At 39.8% G+C, this 25407-nt stretch overlaps 3 non-coding genes across 3 annotated transcripts; all 3 read right to left on the minus strand.

Moving 5' to 3' along the window:
- Positions 1–66, minus strand: LOC148118086 (small nucleolar RNA SNORD109A). Its single transcript, XR_015736496.1, has one exon. It is a non-coding gene; the product is annotated as a small nucleolar RNA SNORD109A (small nucleolar RNA).
- An 11300-nt stretch (positions 67–11366) lies between these two features.
- Positions 11367–11432, minus strand: LOC148118087 (small nucleolar RNA SNORD109A). The gene has a single exon (XR_015736498.1). It is a non-coding gene; the product is annotated as a small nucleolar RNA SNORD109A (small nucleolar RNA).
- Positions 11433–22917: 11485 nt separating this feature from the next.
- Positions 22918–22981, minus strand: LOC148118088 (small nucleolar RNA SNORD109A). The gene has a single exon (XR_015736584.1). It is a non-coding gene; the product is annotated as a small nucleolar RNA SNORD109A (small nucleolar RNA).
- Between the last annotated feature and the right edge of the window lie 2426 nt (positions 22982–25407).

Raw genomic sequence — 25407 nt, forward strand, 5'->3', positions numbered from 1 at the left:
GGACCTCAGATTGGCATAGTCATGAGTCAATCAGCATCCTCAGAGACTTGTTGTCATCATCGATCCAGAGAAGGGAGCTCTTAACCCATGAGCATTCCAGTGATGTGGGAAAGTAGCAATAGATAGGCTCCTTGCCTGTGAAATATTACTGAGAATAGAGATAGACCCTCAATGCTTACCACTTTTAACAGAAGAAAGAGAGATGTTCATAATTCTCTATGAAACAAAAGAGAAATAAAACTATCAAGGATGGAATTGTCTAAACAGGAATCTATCTTCCTTTCTAGCTTCAGTCTGTGCACTCCCAAGATAATACAACATTCCACCACTCTAAAATGAATCCACTGGCATGATACATTATCCCCTCTATTTTACATTGTGTTTCAGTGACTACTTTCCTTCTTGATCGCATCTTCTATATATGCCATTGTTTGTACATTTGAGACAGGGAGATGCAGTTTGGAATTATTTCACTGTGTTACAATAATGACAAATGTACTCTAGCAATAAGAGGACATGGCAGGTATTCTTCATGTAATTTTGGTCCTCATGAATTCTGTACCAGGACGCAGAACAAAATAAACATGTGTTAGCAGGAAGAATCCTGACCATGTCTATGATGTGCATGCCATATGATTTAGATGATTGGCCAAGGAATTAATTGCCTCCATATGTATCATCTTTGGTTATATCATGTGAGGCTGTGTGTCTCTTTTTCAAAGCAAGCACATCAATAGAATCATGGAATAAAAGATGAAACCAACATGTCATACAAAACCCAGATATTTTCAGATCTTGGGCAACTGCAATTTCTGCTGAGCTATGTAAGCTCATTCATATGTAAGGAGCAAAAAGGTTCTTACCTTTTAAAAGTAAATAACTATATGAAATTCAAGTGTAGATTGCAACAGTGAATTTCTCCTGTAATTTGTGTTTGAGAATAATGCTTTTCATTTCTAGACCAGGAGAGGTTCTCCATTCAATTTCACTATCCAGGTATGAAGTTGGAGGCTATGTATATTTCACCTGATCTACTGGGGATGCTAAGATTTTTTTCACCTAGTGTCCATGAAATATATTTCTTTCTTTTCTTTTCTTTCTAATGGTAATTGGTTGTATATGGAAGTGCTTGATTTCATCCCATTACTATTGAGAAAACTATGATATCAACTGCAGTTTTATGCTCTTTGTGGATCTGCTTCCCACATTATCTCCTCAGTCTTCAGTTTTGGAGTAATGTATCTGAATGAAGTGGTTCTTGAGAGACAGAAATGGGTATATAAACCAACTGGGCGAGAGCAGTGAGTGGGTGCTCACCGGGGCAGCCTGCCTGCCCAGGAAGAGAGCACAGCCCCCCCCCAGCTTCTGCAGCAAGGTCTTCGGTGTTCCAAGGGACCCCTCCCCTCCCCCCACTGCTGCGGGCCCTTTGTCTCCTGAGTCCTGGGAAGACCAGCTAGCCCTGTTGCCCTGCTGAGCAGTTCTTCCCAGAGAGGTGAGTGGGTGCTGCCCAGGAAGAGAGCACAGCCCCCCCCAGCTCTTGCAGCAGGGTCTTCGGTGTTCCAAGGGACCCCTCCCCTCCCCCCACTGCTGCGGGCCCTTTGTCTCCTGAGTCCTGGGAAGACCAGCTAGCCCTGTTGCCCTGCTGAGGAGTTCTTCCCAGAGAGGGCTGAGGAGCTCTATCCAGAGAGTGCTGTGAAGTCCTACCCAGAGAGTGCTGAGGAGTTCTATCCAGAAAGTGCTGAGGAGTTTCATCCAGAGTGGGGGAGATGGGCAGGCGCCAATGCAAGAATTCCTCCAACAACCTGAAAGGCAACATGACATCTCCAGAATCCAGGGAGCTCGAAATTAGAAGAATTGAACACCCTACTCCAGAAGAAATAGAAGAAATCGACTCTAAGCGCTTCTTTATAAAAATAATAGAGGAACTTAAACAGGAGGTGAAAATCTGCCGTAAAGAAATGGAAGATAAGTATAACAAAAAAATTGAGGAAATGAGTAAAGAAATGGAAGAGAAATATACCAAAAAGTTTGAAGAAATGAGTAAATCCGTAAATGAAATTCTGGGAAACCAAGAAAAAACAATCAAACAGGTAATAGAAACAGTTCAAGATTTGAAAACTGAAATGGAGTCAATGAAGAAATCACAAACCGAGGGCCGGCTGGCTATGGAAAATCTGGGTAAACGAACAGAGACTTCAGAAACAAGCTTAACCAATAGAATACAAGAGATAGAAGAAAGAATCTCAGACTCTGAGGACACCATAGAGAAATTAAACACTCTGTCCAAAGAAAACAGCAAATCCAACAAATTCTCATCACAAAACATTCAGGAACTGTGGGACACAATAAAAAAACCAAATCTAAGAATAATAGGAGTAGAAGAAGGAGAAGAATTGAATTTCAAAGGTCCAGAAAATATACTCAACAAAATTATAGAAGAAAACTTTCCCATCCTAAAGAACGATATTCCTATGAAGGTTCAAGAAGCATACAGAACACCGAATAGACTGGATCAGAAAAAAACATCCCCTCGTCATATAATAATCAAAACACAAAGCACTCAGACTAAAGAAAGGATATTGAGAGCTGCAAAGGAAAAAGGTCAAGTAACTTATAAAGGTAAACCTATCAGACTTACACCAGACTTTTCGATGGAAACCATGAAAGCCAGAAGGTCCTGGATAGAGGTACTGCAGAAACTAAGAGACAATGGATGCAAACCCAGACTACTTTACCCAGCCAAGCTATTGTTCACTATCAACGGAGAAAACAAAATATTCCAGGATAAAAACAAATTTAAACAATACGTAGCTACTAATCCAGCCTTACAGAGAATACTAGAAGGAAAATCACAACCCAAGGAATCCAACATTCCCAACACTGCCTACATTAACTCAGACATCTAGCGACCCTTCACAAGCACAACTCAAAGAAGGAAAACACATACACGCTACTACCCAAAAAAATGACTGGAGTCATGGATCACTGGTCATTAATATCTCTTAATATCAATGGTCTCAACTCACCTATAAAGAGGCACAGACTTAGAGATTGGATACAAAAACAGGATCCAACATTCTGCTGTCTACAAGAAACACACCTCAACCACAAAGACAGACACCTACTCAGAGTAAAGGGTTGGGAAAAGGTTTTTCAAGCAAATGGACCTAAGAAACAAGCAGGTGTGGCCATTCTAATATCTAACAAAATCGACTTCAAACTAAAATCAATCAGAAGAGATGGAGATGGACATTTCATACTCATAACAGGAACAATTCATCAGGAAGAAGTCTCAATCTTGAATATCTATGCCCCTAATATAAAGGCACCCACATATGTAAAAGAAACTCTTCTAGAACTCAAGGCAGTCATCAAACCACACACGCTAATAGTAGGAGACTTCAACACTCCTCTCTCACCAATGGACAGGTCAATCAGACAGAAACCTAACAGAGAAATAAGAGATTTACTGGAGGTACTGAATCAAATGGACTTAACAGACATCTATAGAACACTCCACCCAAATAGGAAAGAGTATACCTTCTTCTCTGCAGCCCATGGAACCTTCTCAAAAATTGACCACATACTTGGTAAAAAAGCAAACTTCCACAGATACAAAAAAGTATTAGTGACCACCTGTGTCTTGTCAGATCACCATGGATTAAAATTAGAATTCAACAACAATGGTACCCCCAGGAAGCCAACAAACTCATGGAAGTTGAACAGTCAACTACTAAATCACCCCTGGGTCAAGGAAGAAATAAAGAAAGAAATTAAAGTCTTCCTTGAATATAATGAAAACAGACACAACATATTCAAACCTATGGGACACAATGAAAGCAGTGCTAAGAGGAAAGTTCATAGCACTAAGTGCCCACCTAAAGGAAACAGAGAAAGCACACATTGGAGACTTAACAACACACTTGAAAGCTCTAGAATAAAAAGAAGCTGATTTACCCAGGAGGAGTAGAAGACTGGAAATAATCAAACTGAGGGCTGAAATTAACAAAATAGAAACACAGTAAACAATTTAAAGAATCAATGAAGCAAAAAGCTGGTTCTTGGAGAAAATTAACAAGATTGACAAACCCCTATCCAAACTAATCAAACGGCAGAGAGAGAACTTGCAAATTAATAGGATCAGAAATGAAAAGGGGGACATAACCACAGACACAGAGGAAATTCAGAGAATCATTAGATCTTACTATGAAAGTTTATATGCCACAAAGTTGGAAAATGTAAAAGAAATGGACATTTTTTTAGATAAGTACCATATACCAAAGTTGAACCAAGACCAGGTGAACAATCTAAATAGACCTGTTAGTCGTGAAGAACTAGAAGCTGTTATCAAAAATCTCCCTACCAAAAAAAGCCCAGGACCAGATGGTTTCAATGCAGAATTCTACCAGAACTTCCAGGAAGAGCTAATACCTAAACTCCTTAATGTATTCCACAATATAGAAAAAGAAAAGTCATTGCCAAACTCCTTTTATGAAGCTACAGTCACCCTAATACCAAAACCACACAAAGACACAACCAAGAAAGAGAATTACAGGCCAATCTCACTCATGAACATCGATGCGAAAATTCTCAATAAAATACTGGCAAACCGAATCCAAGAACACATTAGAAAAATCATCCATTATGATCAAGTATGCTTCATCCCAGAGATGCAGGGATGGTTCAACATACGCAAATCTATCAATGTAATCCATCATATAAATAAACTGAAAGAAAAAAATCATATGATCATCTCACTAGATGCTGAAAAAGCATTTGACAAAATTCAACACCCATTTATGATAAAGGTGCTGGAGAGACTGGGGATACAAGGATCATACCTAAATATAATAAAAGCAATATACAGCAAGCCGACAGCTAACATCAAATTGAATGGAGAGAAACTCAAAGCCTTTCCACTAAAATCAGGAACACGACAGGGCTGTCCACTCTCTCCATACCTCTTCAATATAGTGCTTGAAGTTCTAGCAATAGCAATAAGACAACATAAGGGGATCAAGGGGATTTGAATTGGAAAGGATGAAGTTAAACTTTCGTTATTTGCTGACGATATGATAGTGTACATAAGCGACCCCAAAAACTCTACCAAAGAACTCCTACAGCTGATAAACACCTTTAGTAATGTGGCAGGATACAAGATCAACTCCAAAAAATCAGTGGCACTCCTATACACAAAGGATAAAGAAACGGAGAGGGAAATCAGAGAAACATCACCTTTCACGATAGCCACAAACACCATAAAATATCTTGGGGTTACTCTAACCAAGGATGTGAAAGACCTATTTGACAAGAACTTTAAGCCTTTGAAAAGAGAAATTGAGGAGGATACCAGAAAATGGAAAGACCTCCCCTGCTCTCGGATTGGGAGAATCAACATAGTAAAAATGGCAATTCTACCAAAAGCAATCTACAGATTCAATGCAATCCCCATCAAAATCCCATCAAACTTCTTCACAGACCTTGAGAGAACATTAATCAAGTTTATATGGAAAAACAAAAAACCCAGGATAGCCAAAACAATCTTATACAATAAAAGAACTTCTGGAGGCATTACCATCCCTGACTTCAAACTCTATTATAGACCTACAGTATTGAAAACAGCTTGGTATTGGCATAAGAACAGAGAAGTCGACCTATGGAATCGAATAGAAGACCCAGATATTAACCCACAAACATATGAACACCTAATTTTCGACAAGGGAGCTAAAGGTATACAATGGAAGAAGGAACGCATCTTTAACAAATGGTGCTGGCATAACTGGATGTCAACCTGTAAAAAAATGAAAGTAGATCCATATCTATCACCATGCACAAAACTCAAGTCCAAATGGATTAAAGACATCAACATTAATCCGTCCACTTTGAACCTGATAGAAGAGAAAGTGGGAAGTAGTCTACAAGATTTAGGCACAGGAGGCCTCTTCCTAAGTAGGACCCCAGCAGCACAGACAATAAGAGAAACAATGAATAAATGGGATCTACTGAAACTGGGAAGCTTCTGTAAAGCAAAGGACACTGTCAGTAGGACAAAAAGGCTGCCTTCTGACTGGGAGAAGATCTTCACCAACCCCTCATCAGACAAAGGTCTGATCTCCAGAATATACAAAGAACTCAAGAAACTAGACACTAAAACTCTAATTAACCCAATTAAAAAATGGGGTACTGATCTGAACAGAGAATTCACAACAGATGAACTTCGAATGGCCAGAAGACACTTAAGGTCATGCTCAACCTCCTTAGCGATCAGGGAAATGCAAATCAAAACCACTTTGAGATACCATCTTACACCTGTCAGAATAGCTAAAGTTAAAAACACCAATGATAGCCTATGCTGGAGAGGATGTGGAATGAGGGGATCACTCATCCATTGTTGGTGGGAATGCAAACTCGTGCAGCCACTTTGGAAATCAGTGTGGCGGTTTCTCAGGAAACTGGGAGTCAACCTCCCTCAGGACCCAGCGATTCCTCTCTTGGGAATATACCCTAGAGATTCCCAAACATACTACAAAAAAGTGTTTGTTCAACTATGTTCATAGCAGCCCTATTTGTAATAGCCAGAACCTGGAAACAGCCTAGGTGCCCCTCAATAGAAGAATGGTTAAAAAAGGTGTGGAACATATACACATTAGAGTTTTACTCAGCGGTAAAAAATAATGACATCTTGAATTTTGCATGCAAATGGATGGACATAGAAAATGCTTTACTGAGTGAGGTAAGCCAGACCCAAAAAGAGGAACACGGTATGTATTCACTCATAAGTGGACTCTAACCATAATTTAAGGTCTTTGAGCCTATTATTCGTGATCCTAGAGAAGCTAAATAAGAAGACGAACCTGATGAAGATTATTTAGCTATCCGCCAGGAGGTAGGAAATAGTCAAGAGTCCCAGGTAACCTTGGGTGCATGTGGGGGGTGGGGTGGGAGGGTTGCTGGAAGGGGAGAGGGTTGGAGAGAAGGGAGTAGGGGAGGAATGGAGAAAGCTCGGTTGACCGAGATGGGGGGAAGGGAGGAAGGATGAATGTGGGATCAGGGAAGAATATATTTCAACTAAGGGAGTCATTTTAGAGTTTACAGGAAACTTGATTATATATGGGATCCCAGGTCCAAGGAGAGATCCCCAGATTGTTCTCTGGACAGAGGAGGGAGTGCCTGAACCGGCCTTGGCCCGTGACCATACTGATGAATATTTTGCTTATCACCATAGATCCTTCATCTGGCGTTGGATGGCGATACAGATGGAGGCCCGCGTTGGAGCACCGAACTGAGCCCCCCAAGATCCAAATGAGGAGCAGAAGGAGGAAGAAAATGACGAAGGACTGCGAGGGATACTATCACCCACTGATACAAGGGGTCGGATCTAATGAGAGTTTACCAAGGCCAGATGGACCGTGACTGAACAAGCATGTGATCCAACCAGATTCTCTGAATGTGGCCGGATTTTCTGAATGTGGCTGGCCTGCAGTCTTTCCGAGAAGCCATTGACAATGACACTGGGACTGGTTTCCTCTGCATATACTGGATTTTTGGGATCCAGTCTGTTTGGATGCTCACCTTCCTGGACCTGGAGGGAGGGGGGAGGAACTTGGACTTCCCACAGGGCAGGAGACCCTGACTGCCCCTTGGGGACAAAGAGGGAGGAGGAGAGGGAGGGGTGGAGTGGGAGGGCGTTGGGAGGAGGGGCGTAAATGGAAACTTTTTATAATTTAATAAAATTACTTTCAAAAAAAAATAAACCAACTGGGCAGTTTGTGAATATCTCAGCGTGCTTATATATCTAAATAATGTGCAGATACTGCAGGTCATTTTTACAAACAAGCCTTACAGCCAAGACTGCATTATAAATAAGAACATATGAAAACATCTTCTTGTATTTTAAGAAGAACTGATTTAGTTTGATATAGTTGTTAATCAGGTTCAAATCTGAAATCTCACCAAAACAGTATTAATTTCAATGCTGCTTGGACCATTATTTCAATCTTTTTATTGTATATCTATTTCTTAATAATTCAATCCAATTTTATTAAACTTTAATTTGTCACCTAATTGTGGCTTTTCATGTAAACTTCCTTCTAACTTTTTCCAGGGTCTCCATGGGTACTAACTCTTCCTTTCTCTCTGAAAACATAAATCCTTCCTTCTCTAACTAGTTCTGATTTTCATTGCCAAAGCCTCAAACTTGTTCTTAGCCAATAACCAATATAAGAAGACAGAGACAACAGGACCTCCCACACCAAATTTCCATTTCATATTTTTGGCAATGTTGTGCTTTGTCTGTTGTGTGTCTCTTGTCACCCCATGAAGTTCTTGTTTCAGTGGAATGTAGAAAATTACAACTTTAACCTTCAAAGTAAAGTAAATATACTGATAAGGATTGACACTTGATAATTAGTCTGATCTTGGACATCTGGAGAATTTCTTCATTCTCCTCCTTTTCAACATTTCAGGTAAAATGTTTTTCTGAAAAATATATAACAAGCTACAAGTTTTGAGTCTCTCCCCATGAAAACAGTGAATTAAGGAGACTTGTAGAAGGAAAGCAAAGCAACTAGTCATGAAACTCAGTGGGAGTCACTGAAGAATTCACATCAATACAAGCCAAGGAAGACAAACACTTCAATTACTTTGCCTCTTGCTGGACATCTGCATTCACTGGTAGGCTCTGTGGTCTATCTCTGCAAGAGACTCAACAGTTTGGGAAGAGTTTGTCCAATAGTGTTCAAAGGAAAAAAATAACTAAGGAATGTTGGATTGCATGAAAATGGAACACCACAAATTCACCAAATATCAGAATGATTGAACCTGGATTTGGGTGAAACAATATTTGAAAACTTCTGTCCCAAAAGTGAGGTCACTCAAATCAAGGAAATTCTATGAATGGTAATATTTCCTTACATTTTTATTTCCTGGAGCTGGGAATATTCCCCTGTTAGACATAGTATACCAAAGGAATGAAGAGCAATAAAATTGATGGTTTGGCCAAGAAACCAAACAAAATGATCAAGAGAGTGTAATCCTACAAATCATAGTCCTTGAACTCCTGATGTCATAGATGTTGATATTTAGAAATTCCATATTAGTGAAAAATTATTGAGAATACATATAGACCCTCAGTGCTTACCATTTCTACCGGAAGAAGAGTTGATATTCAGGATTCAATTCTGGAACAAAACAGAAATAAAATTATCAAGGTTGGAATTGTCTCAAAAGAAATCTGTCTTCCTTGCTAGCCTCAGCATGCTAACAGCCAAGCATATCAAACTTTCCCTTGCCATCAAGTAACACTTCTCGCTTCATACATTCTGCCTTCAAATTTGCATTGTGTTTCAATGACAACAATCCTCCTTCATTGCTTCTTCTAAACGTGCCATTCCATGTACATTTGATACAGAAAGAAGCAGATGTAAATTCTACCTGTTAGAAACAATAATGACAGAGGTACTCTATCAATAAGAGGACATGGCAGGTAGATCACACAGAAATTGATCCTCATGACTTCTTTACTTCTTTTGTGATTCTGTAAGTTTGCCAATAAATACTAATAATATTCCGAAGGTGCAGGTAATATTACAGACAAGAATAACAGCAATGACTGCTTTAAAAATGAGAACACAGGAAAACATCTTCTGGTATTTTCAGAAGAAGTGATGATAGTAAGATATGGTTGGTATTCAGGTTTAAATCTGATCCGATGGATGTGGTGCATGGACAGTAAAATAAGCACATATAACTGATACACCTGCTAAGCAGAATGATATATTCAGTGAAACATGTTATATGTACTCACTCATAAGTGGTTTCTAGCCATAGTTAAGGTCTTTGAGTCTATAATTTGAGATCCTAGAGAAGCAGAATAATAAGGTGAACCTGAACAAAATCATATAGTTATCCTCCTGGATATTAGAAATAGGCAAGATTGCCAGGCAAACTTGGGTGCACAGGGGGTGGGGGGTGGAAGTTCGGGGATATGGTTGTGAGAGGGGAGAGGGGGAGGATCGGGGATGGAATGGGGGAATGGAAGGGGGGAGGGAGGAAGGATGGTTATGGGAGCAGGGAAGTTTATATCTAATCTAAGGGAGCCATTTTAAAGTATGCAACAAACTTGATACTCAAGGGGTTCCCAGGCCCAAGGAGAGGTTCCCAGATTGTACTCTGGGCAGCAGAGGAGAGGGTGCCTGATCTGGCCTTGGCCCATATCCAAACTAATGAATATTTTGCATGTCACCACAGAACCTTCATATGGCGATGGATGGAGATAGAGACAGAGACATATGTTGGAACACTGGACTTAACTCCCTAAGCCCAAATGAGAAGCAGAGAGAGGGAGATCGTGAGCAAGCAAGTCAAAATCAGAGGGGGCCTTCATCCGACGATGGATGGAGATAGAAAAGGAGACCCACATTGGAACACTGGAAATCAGGACCACGAAGGGTGCATTCACCCACTGATACAAGGGGACTGATCGAATGAGAGCTCACCAAGGCCAGCTGGACTGGGACTGAACGAGCATGAGATCAAACCGGACTCTCTGAAAGTGGTTGACATGGGGACTGACTGAGCCCCCATGGTCCAAATGAAGACTAAGAAGACTTTGACAATGGTACTGGGTCTTGTTTCGTCTGCATGGACTGGATTTTTGGGATTCTGGTCTGTCTGGATGCTCACCTTCCTGGACCTGGAGGGAGGGGGGAGAAACTTGGATTTCCCACAGGGCAGGAAACCCTGACTGCTCTTGGGAATGGTGAGGGGGAGGAGAGGGAGTGGGGGGAGTTGGGGAAGCGGGAGGGTATTGGGAGGAGGGGAGGAAATGAAAAGGGTGTTTTCGGATACTTGAATAAACACATCTTATGGAAAAATAAATAAATAAATAAATCCTACATAATAAAAAAAAGAAAAGGGAAGACACAGACAATAACAGAATTATCACAATTTTTCTTGGATTTGGAAAGGTAATGTGTACACCAGTCCTAAAAATTTCTGAGTTATGGTGGAAAGCAGTCCTCCAATCTTTTCTGGCTTCTCTCCCAATGTAGCAATGTCCAATTCATCAGAGAAGATCACAGATGATCTCTGGGATAATTTCCCTACTTAGTCTACTTTTGGAACATTTTTTCAGGCATGTATCAGTCAATATCTTCAAAGTAATGTAACGTGAATGATGCAGTACAGTGTTTTTTAGAGGGGATGAATTGAAACAGACAAATGGAAAGTTTTGGGCACACAAAATTTTTTTTCTTCAAAATTTAGGAAACCAAAACTAGTCTACACTTTGATATGTCGTACTTTACAATGGAAGAATGCTAGCCATGTTCTGAATAAACCATGGTTCTCAAGAGGACCTCTTATCTGGACCTCAGATTGCCACTTCCATGAGTCAGTCATCGTCCTCAGAGACTTCTTGTCATCATCGATCCAGAGAAGTCAGCTCTTAACCCATAAATATTCCAGTAACATGAAAGCAGCCATTGTTAGACTCCTTGGATTTGAAAAGGTACATGAGGGTTGTGCAGCAGGATTGATTCTCAAGTTTAACAACAGAGCCACAGAAAATAAAAGAGCGGACAAATTATTTTGTCCTGTATATTCGAGCACTATTGACATGTCCACATATCAATCATCTAGTGTGCCAAAGATGCTGATAACAAAGAGAAAGACATCATGGGTTCTTAGTGTTGTGATATTCCAGAAATCTAGCATCCTTAATAAAATGAGACAAAGCTAACACCCGAACTTATCACTCAGAGGTTGGATTAATTCAGTCACTGCTTGGACCATCACCTCTAGCTCTTTTCTGTCTGTCTCTTTCATAATAATTAAAACATTTTTTATTTCTTTGTAATTTGTCACCTAGCTGTGGATCATCACATCAAATTCCTATCCACTGTCTCCAGTGTCTCCTTGGGTTCTATCTCTGACCTTCTTTCTCCCAGCATAACTCTTCCCACCACTCCCTAGTTCTGAATCTTATGGCCATAGGCTCAAATCTGTTCCTATTCTTTAACAATATAAGCAAAACAGAGACAGAAGGACCTCCCACAACAAACCCAGTTGCATTTTTTTTGCAGTGTTGTTCTTTCTATGTTTTTGTCTCTCTGGAGACACCATGTTTTGTTGTTTCATTGGAATATAAATGATTATAGCTTCAAACTTGAAAGTAAATCATATGTTTTATAAGAATTGACTCTTGATAATTTGTCTGATCTTGGACATCTAGAGAATTTCCTCATTCTCCTCTTTTCAACCTTTCAGGTAAAATGCTTTGCTGAAAATTCTATGGCATACTACAAGTTTTGAGTCTCTCCTCATGAGAATAATCAAATTAGGAATACCTGTATCATGTAGGGCAAAGCAACTAGACATGAAACTCAGAGGGAGTCATTTTACAATTCACATTAATTCAAGCCAAAGAAACCAAACACTTCAATTGCTTTTCCATGTGCTGAATATCTGCATTCAAGGATAGGCTCTGTGCTCTGTCTCAGTAAGGAGACTCAACAGTTGGGAAAGAAGAGTTACTTAAATCGGGTACAAAGAAAATAACTAGGAATTTTGGGTTGCATGAAAATGGAACATCATCACCCTGCAGTGGTGGCTCCACCCTGCAGAGCTCTGCCGAATCCCATCCCAGCCTTCATCCAGGCACACCTTCCTCTCTTCTCCCCTTCCCCCTGGGACCACAAGATCTCCCCAGAGCTGCTCCCTTGCAAGCTGAGCCTGGGCTGTGGGCTCAGCCCAGCAGGGGATGTTCCTGTGCTTTGATAGCCTGCCTGAGGACAGGCAGGCCCTGTGTCAGCTCAGCCACATTCCTGGCCAGCAAGAGACAGTGAACTTCTAGCAGACATCCATTGGAGGAGGGGTGAGTTTGCTCCCGGCCCGAGGGCTTCGGCTAGGAGGAATTCAGACTTTCTCCGCCCCTCTCAACTTTCTGGTCACCCTGCAGTGGTATCTCCACCCTGCGTAGCTCTCCCGAATCCCATCCCAGCCTTCATCCAGGTACACCTTCCTCTCTTCCTCCCTTCCCCCTTTGGCCACAAGATCTCCCCAGAGCAGCTCCCTTGCGTGCTGGGCCTGGGCTGTGAGTGCAACCTGGCAGGAGTGAGTGCCTGTGTTTCAATAGACTGTCTGAGGAAAGGTAGACCTTATGTCAGTGAAGTCCCTGCCCAACAAGGGAACTTGACCTGGTACTAGAAGATCCAATATAGAGCATTTGAAGGAAGAGATGGGCAGACACCAAGGCAAGAACTCCTCCAACAATCTAAAAAAACCACATGAAATCACCAGATCCCAAAGACCCTACAATAGAAAGACTTGAACCTCTTAATTCAGAAGAAGTGGGAAAAAGTGCATTATGAAAGCAATAGAGTCCTTTAAAGAGGATATGAATAACTCCCTTAAAGAACTGGATGAGAAGTACAAGAAAAAGATTGAAGAAATGAGTAAAGAAATGGATGAGAAGTATAACAAAAAGTTCGAAGAAATGAGTAAATCCGTGAATGATACACTAGGAAACCAAGAAAAAACAATCAAACAGGTAATGGAAAGAGTTCAAGAATTGAAAACTGAAATGGAGGCAATGAAGAAAACACAAAACAAGGGCCGGCTGGATATGGAAAATCTAGGTAAACGAACAGAGACTACAGAATCAAGCATAACCAATAGGATACAAGAGGTGGAAGAATGAATCTCAGAGTCTGAAGATACCATAGAGAAAGTAAATGATCTGACCAAAGAAAACAGCAAATCCAACAAATTCTCATCACAAAACATCGAAGAAATCTGGGACACAATAAAAAACCAAATCTAAGAATAATAGGGATAGAAGAAGGAGAAGAACTGCAGATCAAAGGCCCAGAAAATATATTCAACAAAATTATAGAAGAAAACTTTCCCAACCTAAAGAATGGTATTTCTATAAAGGTTCAAGAAGCATACAGAAAACCAAATAGAATTGATCAAAAAAAATCCCCTCGCCATATAATAATCAAAACACAAAACATACAGATTAAAGAAAGAATATTAAGAGCTGCAAAGAAAAAAAGGTCAAGTAACTTATAAAGGTAAACCTATCAGACTTACACCGGACTTCTCTATGGAAACCATGAAAGCCAGTAGGTCCTGGATAGTGGTACTGCAGAAACTAAGAGACCATGGATGCAAACCCAGACTACTATACCCAGTCAAGCTATCATTCACTATCAATGGAGAAAACAAAATATTCCAGGATAAGAACAAATTTAAACAATTCGTAGCCACAAACCCAGCCTTACAGAAAGTAATAGAAGGAAAATCGCAACCCAAGTAATCCAACATTGCCAATGCTGCCTATAATAACTCAGACATCTAGCGACCCTTCATGAGCTTAACTCAAAGAAGGGACACATACAAACTCTCTTAAACAAAAAAACAAAAAATAATAATAACCGGAGTCAACAACCACTGGTCATTAATATCACTTAATATTAATGGACTCAATTCACCTATAAAAAGGCACAGACTAAGAGATCGGATACGAAAACAGGATTCAACATTGTGCTGTTTACAAGAAACACACCTCAACCACAAAGACAGACATCTACTCAGAGTAAAGGGTTGGGAAAAGGTTTTTCAAGCAAATGGACCTAAGAAACAAGCAGGCGTGACCATTCTAATTTCCAACAAAATTGACTTCAAACTAAAATCAATCAGAAGAGATGGAGACGGACATTTTATACTCATAACAGGAGCAATTCATCAGGAGGAAGTCTCAATTCTGAATATCTATGCCCCTAATATAAAGCCTCCTTTATAATATAAAGATTCTTTTACTTATGTAAAAAAAAAACTTCTAGAACTCAAAGCAGCCATCAATCCACAGACACTAATAGTAGGAGACTTCAACACTCCTCTCTCACCAATGGACAGGTCAATCAGACAGAAACCTAGCAGAGAAATAAGATAATTATTGGAGGTATTGAATCAAATGGACTTACCAGACATCTATAGAACATTCCACCCAAATAGGAAAGAATATACCTTCTTCTCTGCAGCTCATGGAACCTCCTCGAAAATTGACCACATACTGGGTAACAAAGCAAACTTCCACAGATACAAAAAAATATTAGTAACTGTGGGACCCTGTCCTCCCTGATCCTTGAGGCCAAAATACTGGATGCAAAATATGTTTATGCTAACCAGCTAAGCTTCCTGCTAGTTCCATCCTTGGTTCTTCTACAGCCTGGTACATTAGCCTGAGGGATCTATTTTACTTTAAAATAGTAATTTCTCAACCAGCCTCAAAGAAGCTCAGGCGCCAAGGCCCATTTAACCTGTCTGACATTGCCTTGAACCCTCGACCACCTGCCTGGGGAAAAACTCCCACAGAGGCCAGTTCCCCAGCTCCCTCTGGGTGGGAGGAGTTTTCCTTTACTGGGGCCTTTATTCTCCTTCCTGCTTTTGTTGGGAGGAGGCCTTGCCTTTTTGATCCTGGTTGCCCACTGGTATAAATACTTGACTTGAGTTTAATAAAGTTGCCATTTACTCTGGTAAATGAGCAAAGGTCTCTTTTGTGTGTGTCTCTTATTTAACCCTCAAGACAGTCGTCCATTCTCGTGGGCCCGAGTTCGGGAAAGCGCGCAGCCTGAATCGGGTGTGGGTATCCACTGGAAAGTGCAGACTCTTACAAGTAACCACCTGTGTCTTGTCAGACCACCATGGATTAAAGTTAGAATTCAACAACAGTGCTACCCCCAGGAAGCCAACAAACTCATGGAAGTTGAACAGTCAACTACTAAATCACCCCTGGGTCAAGGAAGAAATAAAGAAAGAAATTAAAGTCTCCCTTGAATTTAATGAAAATAAAGAAACAACATACTCAAACCTATGGGACACTATGAAAGCAGTGCTAAGAGGAAAGTTTATAGCACTAAGTGCCCAATTAAAGAAAACGGAGAAAGCACACATTGGAGACTTAATAGCACACTTGAAAGCTCTAGAAAAAAAGAAGCTGATTCACCCAGAAGGTCTAGAAGACTGAAAATAATCAAACTGAGGGCTGAAATCAACGAAATAGAAATACAGAAAACACTCCAAGGAATCAATGAATCAAAAAGCTGGTTCTTGGAGAAAATCAACAAGATTGACAAACCTCTATCCAAATTAATCAAATGGCAGAGAGAGAATATGCAAATTAATAAGATCAGAAATGAAAAGGGGGAAATAACCACAGACACAGAGGAAATTCATAGAAACATTAGATCTTACTATGAAAATTTATACGCCACAAAGTTGGAAAATGTAAAAGAAAAGGATATTTTTTTAAGATAAGCACCATATACCAAAGTTGAACCAAGATCAGGTAAACAATCTAAACAGACCTGTCAGTCGTGAAGAATTAGAAGCTGTTATCAAAAATCTCCCTACCAAAAAAAGTCCAGGACCAGATGGTTTCAATGCAGAATTCTACCAGAATTTCCAGGAATAGCTAATACCTATACTCATTAATGTATTTCACAATAGAGAAACAGAAGAATCATTGCAAGACTCTTTTTATGAAGTTACAACTACCATGATAAGAAAACCACACAAAGACAGAACCAAGAAAGAGAATTACAGACCAGTCTCACTCATGAACATTGACGCAAAAATACTCCATGAAATACTGGCAAATTGAATCCAAGAATACATTAGAAAAATTATCCATTATGATCAAGTCGGCTTCATCCCAGAGATGCAGGGATGGTTCCACATATGCAAATCTATCAATGTAATCAATCATATAAATCAACTGAAAGAAAAAACCATATGATCATTTATTTGGATGCTGAAAAAGCATTTGACAAAATTCAACACCCCTTTATGATAAAGGTGTTGGAGAAATTGGGTATACGAGGATCATACCTAAATATAATAAAAGCAATATATAGCAAGCCGACAGCTAACATCAAATTGAACGGAGAGAAACTCAAAGCCATTCCACTAAAATCAGGAACGCGACAAGGCTGTCCACTCTCTCCATACCTCTTCAATATAGTGCTTGAAGTTCTAGCAATAGCAATAAGACAACATAAGGGGATAAAAGGGATTCGAATTGGAAAGGATGAAGTTAAACTTTCGTTATTTGCAGATGAAATGTTAGTGTCCATAAGCGACCCCAAAAACTCTTCCAAAGAACTCCTACAGCTGATAAACACCTTTAGTAATGTGGCAGGATACAAGATCAACTCCAAAAAATCAGTTGCCCTCCTATACACAAATGATAAAGAAGCAGAGAGGGAAATCAGAGAAACATTACCTTTCATGATAGCCACAAATAGCATAAAATATCTTGGGGTAACTCTAACCAAGGAAGTGAAAGACCTATTTGACAATAACTTTAAGTCCTTTAAGAAAGGAATTGTGGAGGATACCAAAAAATGGAAAGACCTCCTCTGCTCTTGGATTGGGAGAATCAACATAGTAAAAATGGCAATTCTACCAAAAGCAATCTATAGATTCAGTGCAATCCCCATCAAAATCCCATCAAACTTCTTCACAGACCTTGAGAGAACAATAATCAAGTTTATATGGAAAAACAAAAAACCCAGGATAGCCAAAACAATCTTATACAATAAAGGAACTTCTGGAGGCATTACCATCCCTGACTTCAAACTCTATTACAGAGCAACAGTATTGAAAACAGCTTGGTATTAGCATAAGAACACAGAAGTCAACCTATAGAATCGAATAGAAGACCCGGGTATTAAAACACAAACTTATGAACACCTGATTTTTGACAAGGGAGCTAAAGTATACAATGGAAGAAGTGTAGCATCTTTAACAAATTGTGCTGGCATAACTGGATGTCAACCTGTAGAAGAATGAAAATAGATCCATATCTATCACCATGCTCAAAACTCAGGTCCAAATGAATTAAAGACATCAACATTAATCCGACCACTTTGAACCTGATAGAAGAGAAAGTTGGAAGTAGTCTACAAGATATAGGCACAGGAGACCACTTCCTAAGTAGAACCCCAGTAGCACAGACAATAAGAGAATCAATGAATCAATGGGACCTACTGAAACTGAGAAGCTTCTGTAAAGCAAAGGACACTCTCAGTAAGACAAAAAGGCTACCTTCAGACTAGGAGAAGATCTTCACAAACCCCATATCAGACAAAAGTGTGATCTCCAAAATATACAAAAAACTCAAGAAACTAGACACTAAAACTCTAATTAACCCAATTAAAAAATGGGGTACTGAACTGAACAGAGAATTCACAACAGATGAACTTTGAATGGCCAAAAGGCACTTAAGGTCATGCTCAACCTCCTTAGCGATCAGGGAAATGCAAATCAAAACAACTTTGAGATACCATCTTACACCTGTCAGAATAGCCAAACTCAAAAACACCAATAATAGCCTATGCTGGAGAGGATGTGGAGTGAGGGGAACACTCATCCATTGTTTGTGGAATGCAAACTTGTGCAGCCATTGTGGAATTCAGTGTGGCGGTTTCTCAGGAAACTGGGAGTCAACCTCCCTCAGGACCCAGCAATTCCACTCTTGGGAATATACCCAAGAGATGCTCTAACCTGCTACAAAAGCATTTGTTCAACTATGTTCATAGCAGCACTATTTGTAATAGCCAGAACCTGGAAACAGCCTAGGTGCCCCTCAATAGAAGAATGGTTAAAAAAGGTGTGGAACATATACACATTAGAGTTTTACTCAGCGATAAAAAACAATGACATCTTGAATTTTGCATGCAAATGGATGGAAATAGAAAACGCTTTACTGAGTGAGGTAAGCCAGACCCAAAAAGAGGAACACGGTATGTATTCACTCATAAGTGGATTCTAACCATAATTAAAGGTCTTTGAGCCTATTATTCGTGATCCTAAAGAAGCTAAATAAGAAGATGAACCTGATGAAGATTATTTAGCTATCCACCAGGAGGTAGGAAATAGACAAGAGTCCTAGGTAACCTCGGGTGCATGGCGGGGTGGGAGGGTTGATGGAAGGGGAGAGGGTTAGAGAGAAGGGAGTAGGGGAGGAATGGGGAAAGCTCGGTGGCCTGGGATGGGGGGGGAGGAAGGATGAATATGGGATCAGGGAAGAATATATTTCAACTAAGGGAGTCATTTTAGGGTTTACAGGATACTTGATTATATATGGGATCCCAGGTCCAAGGAGAGATCCCCCAGATTGTTCTCTGGACAGAGGAGAGGGTGCCTGAATCGGCCGTGGCCCATAACCATACTGATGTATATTTTGCTTATCACCATAGATCCTTCATCTGGCGAAGGACGGCGATACAGTCGGAGACCCACATTGGCGCACCGGACTGAGCCCCCCGAGGTCCAAATGAGGAGCAGAGGAGGAAGAACATGAAAAACGAAATCAGGACTGCGAGGGATGCTATCACCCACTGAAACAAGGGAACGGATCTAATGAGAGTTTACCAAGGCCAGTTGGACTGGGACTGAACGAGGACATGATCTAACCAGATTCTCGGAATTTGGCCGGATTCTCTGAATGTGGCTGGCCCGAAGTCTTTCTGAAAAGCCATTGACTATGATACTGGGACCTGTTTCCTCTGCATGTACTGGATTTTGGGGATCCAGTCTGTTTGGATACTCACCTTCCTGGACCTGGAGGGAGGGGGAAGGAACTTGAACTTCCCACAGGGCAGGAAACCCTGACTGCCCTAAGGGACAAAGAGGGAGGAGGAGAGGGAGTGGGGGGAGTGGGAGGGTGTTGGGAAGAGGGGCGTAAATGGAAACTTTTATAATTTAATAAAATTTACTTTCAAAAAAAATATAGGGGTGTACTTCATATGTTTCAAATTGCAAAACTAGTCCTAGATTTCTTGATTATCACTCAAGGTGAAAGTTTTCAATAGTTTCATATTCTTGCTACTTCACTATGTCATCCAAATCATCACCATCATCATCATCATCACCATCCTGCATCATAATCAGAATCATTGTCATCATCATCATCATGAACATCAGGAAACCATCATTTTCACCATCATCATTGTCTAATGTCTTATCCTCCTCCCTGTTTACCACAAAATTATTTCCTCAGTTTACCTTTATGTACATTGCAGTAATTCCCACAAGTTTCCAGGTTGCTTTCATCATGAAATATTTAACCTAAAAACCTCAGCTTCATGGCTTTCGCTGTATTGTTATCATGAGAGGAAACCCAGCAAAACCAATAATGATAGGTAAATATCACCAATGAACTAAAATTCAATTTCATGTTTGTTATGGAGTGTTCTGCGTTTCTGTGTCTCTTGGGACACCATGCTATTTTCTTTTATGAAAATCTGCAATGGTTCCCCTTCAAGTTTCATATTAGGTAACTATTATATAGATGTCCATATTGGTTGACACAGTTTTATTTTTCAGAATTTAGATAAAATGCTTCCTGACAAAAATATATGATCAATCTGCTCTTTGTCAGGCCCTCCATGAAATCAGACATGTTCAGATGTGCCAATATCCTGGACATCTGACAAAAGAGTTGTGAACCTCACAGGGAGACATTTCTGAATTCACATAAATTAAAGTCAGAATAGCACAACACTTATCTTGCTTCTTGGTGTGCAAAAAAGCTACATTCAAGAGTGGGCTCTGTTGCAATTCTCAGGAAGACGACTGCCCCGAAAGGGTGGAAAGAATTGTTGGGTGAATGGAGGTCAGGTGAGAAAGCCTAGAATCATGAGGTGCTTGAGAAGTGAGCATCTTAAATTTGCCATCCGTCAGAAGAATTGAAAATAACGTGGTTTGAACAGACAGTTTTGAATATCCTTCACATACCTGAGGTCACTCAATTGATAAGCGTGCAATTGGTGTTCATATTTCCTTATCTTTTTACTAGCTGGAGAGGTGAATTCCCCAAAGAGACCCAGTATGTCAAAGGAGTACAGAGTGATGGACTTGAGAACATGGGCAGGACCGAAGACATAATGGTCAGGAGAGTTTGATCTAAGAAATTAGAGTTTGTGCAGTCATGAAGTCAAAGATGTTGACTTTTAGAACTCCTTAGTGTTAGCAAAAATTAGTGAGTCAAAAGACAGAGACTCAGTGCTTACCTTTCCTGCACAAAAAATAGGATGATCTCTGGCTTTTTTTCCTGTAACAGTAGAGTAATAAGAGTTATCAGGGATGCTAAGTTATCCACACAACACTGTCTGCTTAGGCTTATGCAGACTACATAGCATACTCAACCTTTCCAACCAACATTTACCTGTTTTTTCCTACCTGTAGTTTGGCTTGTCTTATCATGACCCTTTCATTACTGTTTGCTTCTACTAAAGCTGCCAGTCTCTGTCCTTTAGACAATAACCTAAGTGGAAACAATTGTTTTCTGTTTGATATACTCGTGGCAGATGGACAGTAGCATGGGGAGGACATGGCTCATATGGTTCCCACTTATTGTCCTGACATCTTCCCTTCCACATCTCCTAGCACACGGTATCTACTTTACAAAAAATGAGGTCTAACAGTACCTATGAGGCTGCTTTCATATCTAAGAGGCCATGGCCGAGCATCCAGTTCCCTTAGTGTGTATCATTCTCTAGTTCCTCATGTGAAAATGGTTTTCACCCTAGCACCGCAAGGGCATTAATGAATGAGGAATGAAACAGAGACATCCATCCAAGAGCAGACAATGTCTGGACTTTAGGCAACTCCAGTGAATGCCAAGAAAGGGAACAGCTTTCAATATGTAATCTTTGCAATACTTATTTCTCTGAAGTATAGGAAATGACAATATTAGCTAAACTGGTGGATGGCAATCAGTTCCTTTCCTAAGTTCTGTTTCAGAAGGATGTATGTCATTTCAAGAGAAGGAGGTGTTCTCCATTTGAATTCCTTTTCCATGTACAGTGTTGGTGATTTTAGCCAATCCCTTGATCTTTTGTGAAACCTAGGGATTTTCTTTCATCATGTCTGTGTGTTATATGAAACCTATCTGTGAATCATTTTTTGTTAGATGGGAATTGGTTGCTGAGAGAAGTGCTTGCCTCTCCCTTTTACACATGAAAACTTCAGGTGTCTGCTGCATTCTGTATGCTCCTGGTGGGCATGCTTCCCATTTGTTTCCCCAGGTGACTGGTTTGGAGGCCTGGCTGAAAGCTAAATCCTTGATGGACATTGGAATTGTGTCTTTGTGCAAAATATACTCTTTGTGACTCTCTTAGCATGCAAATAGATTCAAACAATGTAAACAATGTGAAGGTCCCAATCTTTATAGGGCAGGCTGGTAAAAAGACATATTTGAACAGGACTTTATCCAAAAGTCCTGTCAGTTTTTCTAATGAGAAATTATGATAGAAAGAGAGGATTGCTGAGAATATTCAGATCTGATAAGCAACTGGCTCTGGTGCCTGGAGTGTGAGATGACCATTGGCATGTAGAATTGATGCACCATGCAGGGTTTATGATCTATTCAGAGACAACAAAGAGAAAAGGAATGAATCTCACAATATGGGAAAGAAGAAGGCATTGCTGTCTCAAATGGGAAAGGCACAAAATCCAAAAGCTCTCAAAATTTTGTAGTCAGGGTGGACTCGAGTCCTTCCATCTCTTCTTGCCCTAGTCCCATTGTATATTTATGACCAGTTCATCAAAGAGGATCATTGAGATTCTCTGTAAAGAATTTACTGCTTCAAACTCTTTTGAGTCATTCTTTCAGGCATGTAACAGCTCATAACTTCAAATCAATGTACACTATAGGGTCTAGTACAGTGCCTTTCAGAGGCAGAATATGGCCGCAAAGAGTTGGACAGATGTTACATACAGCCAACTGCTCATCTCTCAAAATTTAGGAGATCAAAGCCTGTCTGCACTGTAACTGTCTTCCTTTAAAATGCAAGAGTGGTAGCCATATTCTGGAAGCATCACTGTGGTCAAGATGGCGACTTCTCTGGACCTCAGAGGGGTTATTGTGAGTCAATCAACGTCCTCAGAAACCTGTTGTCATCATCGTTCCAGAGAAGGCATCTTTTGACACATGAGCATCCCCAGTGATACTGGAAAGCAGTGAGAGATAAACTCTTTGGCTTTGAAGAGGAAGATCAGCATTGTGCAGCAGGCTTCTTTCTCAGGATCTCAACTGAGGTCAAGCATCAATGAGATCACAAAGACATTTTCTCCTATACTTTAGAGCCCATTTGTCATCAACACATATCAACACTCTACTGTGCCACACGAACAAAAAACAAATATAAACACATCAAGAATTTTGAGGAGTCAAATTTGATCTTGACAACTAACTTCATGGACAAAAAGAAGAAAAGTATAAATTAAAATGCACCAAAAATATAGGCGTGTACTTCATATATTTCAAAGGGCAAAACTGGTACTGGATTTCTTGATTATCTAGTCAAGATGGAAGGTTTTGATAGTTTCACATTCCTGCTACTTCTGTAAGTCATTCTTATCATCACCATCAACATCATCACCATCATACATCATCATCATCGTGGTCATCATCATCATCATCACCATCATTATCACTATCAGCATTGTCTTATGCCTTATCCTCCTCTCTGTCTACCACACAATTCTTTCCTCAGTTTACCTTTATGGATATTGTAGTTATTCCCTCAAGTTTCCAGGTTGCTTTCATCATGAAATTCTTATCCTAACAACGGCAACTTCATGGCTCTCACTGTACTGTTATCATGAGAGGAATCTCGGCGGAACCAACAATAATAGGCAAATATCACCAATGAATTAAAATTCAATTGTATGTTCATTATGGAATGTTCTGTGTTTCTGTGTCTCTTGGAACACCGTGCTCTTTTATTTCATGAAAATCTGCAACGGTTCCCCCTTCAAATTTCATATTAGGTATCTCTTATATAGGAGCCCAGATTGGTTTCACACACTCTTATTTTTAAAATTTTAGATAAAATGCTTTCTGCCAAACATATATGATCAACCTGCTATTTCGAGAGGCTCTCCATGAAATCAGACATGTTCTATCCACCAGGAACCTGGACATCTGACAAAAGAGTTGTGAACCTCATAGAGAGACATTTCTGAATTCACACAAATTAAAGTCAGAATAGCGCAACACTTATCTTGCTTCTTGTTGTGCTAGAAAGCTACATTCAAGGGTAGGTTCTGATGCAATTCTCAAGAAGTTGACTGCCACAGAATAGTGGAAAGATTTGTTGAATGAGTGGAGGTCAGATGAAAAAACATTGGATCATGAAGTGTTTGAAAAGTGAACATTTCACCTTAAGCATATTTCAGAAGAATTAAATATTACAGTATCTTTAACAGAATTTTTTGAGCATTCTTCACATGCCTGATGTTACTGAATTTATAACCGTGCAATCAATGATAATATTTCTGTACCTTTTCACTAGCTTGAGGAGGGAATTCCTCAATGAGACCTTGTATATCAAAGGACTGAAGAGTGACAGACTTAAGAACTTGGACCAGAATAAAAACATAATTGTTAAGGAGAGTATCATTCTAGAAATTATAGTTTGTGGAATTATGAAGTCAATGATGTTGCCTTTAATACATCCCCAGTGTTAGCAACAATTAGTGAGTCATGAGATAGAGATTCAGTGCTTACCTTTTCTTCCCAAGGAATTAGGTGACCTCCAGGATTCTATCCTGTAACAGTAGAGGAATAACAGTTATCATGGATGCTAAATTCTTCACACCATTCTGTCTGCCTTGATATCCACATTATGCAGACTACATAGCATAGCCAACCTTTCCAACAAACATTTAACTGTTTCTTCTTTCCTATCATTTGGCTTGTCTTGCAATGCCATCTTTCCTTCCTGATTGCTTCTACTAAAACTTCCAGTCTCTATCCTTTAGGCAATAACCTTCTAAAGAGGAGAGAATTGTTTTCCCATTGCTATACTAGTGTCAGATGTACAGTAGCATTTGGTGGACATGGCACTTTTGGGTCATACTCATTTGTCCTGACATCTTCTCTTCCACAACTCCAAGCAAACTGTTTCTGCTTAAAAGGGATGAATCCTGTCAGTAGTGCTACTATCATGAGAGAAAACACAGTGGAACCCAAACTAATAGCCAATTTTCACCAATGAAATCAAAGTCAATTTTTTGTTTGTTGGGTTTTTTTTGTGTGTGTGTTTGTGTTTTTCTCTTGTGACACCATACTCCTTTATTTCATGAAAATTTACAAAGGTTCAACCTCAAATCCATATAAGGTTATTATTATATTGGAATTGACCATGATAGTTTCTGTTAGCTTTTGAATTCAGGGTTGTTTTAAATCCTTCTTTTTTTGAGTTTTAGGGAAAATGTTTTTCACTAAACATATATGATAAATTTGCATATTGAACAGGTTTTCTTTGAAAACAGACATGTTCTGACACACCAGTATCCTGGAAATCTCACAAAATTGTTGTGAAACTCAGA

Source organism: Myodes glareolus, chromosome 24 (genome assembly GCF_982192425.1).
Source record: "Myodes glareolus chromosome 24, mMyoGla1.1, whole genome shotgun sequence".
NCBI lineage: Eukaryota > Metazoa > Chordata > Mammalia > Rodentia > Cricetidae > Myodes > Myodes glareolus.